Consider the following 2,405-nt stretch of genomic DNA (forward strand, 5'->3'; position numbering starts at 1 on the left):
AGTTAGCCTGGATCTGGCAGTGATGGCTACGGAGGCCCCAGAGAGGGGAAGGAGGAGCCAGAGGTGAGCGGGTCTCCACTGGGGGCAAGAGCTGGGTGTGGAGGAGACTGTTGGAGGCGTGAATGTCCAATAGGATCCCTCTTCCTGGCACAGTGCTGTGCTGTGGGAATGACTCAGGCACGGTGCCCCCTGGCCACCCACGCCGGCCACTGCTGCTGCAGGTTGGGAACTGACCAGAGGTGCCAGGGCTGAGTGGCTAGCTGCTCACTGTCCCGAGGCAAGAACTGGAATTGTGGTGCCCGAGGGCTGCTGGGACTCCAGTGTAGGCCAGATCCCTAAGTCTCTCGAGAGCGTGGACGGGGTGGAATGAGGCTCAGGGGGGCATCCTGCTGGTATCGGATCTCAGGGTCTGAGCAATGAATTGGAAGAATTTGAGGTGTGGCTTATTTGATCCTCCAGGTGAAGGTAGAGGCAGATTTACCGCGCGGTTGGTGAAATTGATGCTTTGAGTCCCCCTTCACTAGCCTGGGCGTCTTCCAAGCCCACAGCTGCCTAGCATTGGGGTCACGTGGCATTTACTTTGGTCAAGTTTGAGAGGTAAGCGTTTTTATATTCTTTTTCTTAGAAAGAACCTCTAGAATGATGAACCCCTAATGGAGGGCTCCACAAAACGTGGAGTTTTTTAGTTGTACCAATGAACCGGCATCCACGGCAGAAGACGGGAGCATTCTTGGGGCTCAGGCAGCACCAAAGCAGGCGCCGGGGGGAGGAGAGGGGGGGCCTCTGCGCCTGCCCCAGCCCTCGTGCTGGGAATCAAGAAGTGGTCTCAGTCCTCACCATCAAGGGATGGATGCTCTCAGAAACTCGGAAATAATTTCCTGACTCACACTCCAAAGGGGCGCAATCCATTTCCACTATTGATGGGGGTCTATTGACTCTCGGGCAGAGGGATCGAGGTTAAACTGCACAAACCAGATGCAGAGACATGGAACCTGGAACAGACAGACACATTTCAGAGGGTAGGCGGGGGTAGGGGCTCCGGCGGGGAGAGATTAACCAGGGAATTTATATGCACACATGCATAGCCCATGGACACAGACAATAGTGTGGTGAAAGCCTGGGAGGGGCGGGTGTGGGTGGAAGGGTCAATGAGGAAAAAAACCCCAACAACAACAAAAAACAAAGGGGACATCTGTAATACTTTCAACAATAAATTTTAAAAAAAATAGCAGTCTGGAATTAGATTACCTGAGTCTTTAGCTTGTCAAACTTCTCATTTCCCCATCTGTAATATGAAACAACACCAGTGAACTTCTTTTGAGGAATAAATTGGATAATTTTCCAAAAGCATGGTGCTGGGCACATCATGAATCTACATGTTAGTTTACCTAAATATGATTTTTCCTTCTTCTGGTCTGAGCAGCTGGATATTAAAGGATTTCTTAAACACAACTAATTGTAATAATTTTTTAAAAATCAAGGCTGGGCTCAGTAGATGGAGCGTCGGCCTGCGGACTGAAGGGTCCTGGGTTCCATTCTGGACGAGGGCACATGCCCAGGTTGCCGGCTCAATCCCCAGTAGGGGACGTGCAGGAGGCAGCCGATCAATGACTCTCTCTCATCATTGATGTTTCTCTCTCTCTCTCCCTCTCCCTTCCTCTCTGCAATCAAATATATATATATGTTTTGTTTTGTTTTTTAAATCAAGGATGGAGTAGGACAAGTGGGAAAGGCCGCGGTGGAGAGTCCCGGTGTGAAATGAACCTTCGTCTCTGACCTGGGGGCAGCTTTGTTGCACCCACTGGGGGTGAGTGCATGACGCCGGTGGCAGCCGCCGAGGGGCACTGTGCTGACTCCGCTGTCCTAAGCTGAAAAGGCCACTCCGCTGCTGGCCGCGCTGTTCTCTGGAAACCCAGCGAGTTCCTTCACCTGCCAACAAGCTCGTTTCGGAGCGGCCGCTGCCCAAGCACTATGGTTTTGTCATTTCCCTTTGGAAGTTAAACTTACAAACCTCAGTCCAGTCCAGGGCTGGCTGCATTATTCAGGATTCTGCAGGGAAATAGAACCGATAGGATACACACGCATACACAATGCAGGGGTTAGGGGTGCGCCGACCCCCTGCACAGTGGAAAACCCACGGATAACTCCCCCAAAGCTTAACACCTCATAGCCTACTGTTGACCAAAAGCCTTACTGATAACAGAGTCAATTAACACATATTTTGTATTATACTCTGTATGTATTATATATGTATTATATTCTGTATTCTTACAACAAAGAATAGAGAAAGATATTAGAAAAATCATAAGGAAATTACATTTACTGTATTTATTTTATTTATTCCTTTATTTTTGTTGTTGTTAATCCTCACCCAAGGATATTTTTCCATTGTTTTTTTTTTTTTT

The sequence above is a fragment of the Myotis davidii genome, unplaced genomic scaffold (assembly GCF_000327345.1).
Source record: "Myotis davidii unplaced genomic scaffold, ASM32734v1 scaffold390, whole genome shotgun sequence".
NCBI classification, from domain to species: Eukaryota; Metazoa; Chordata; class Mammalia; order Chiroptera; family Vespertilionidae; genus Myotis; species Myotis davidii.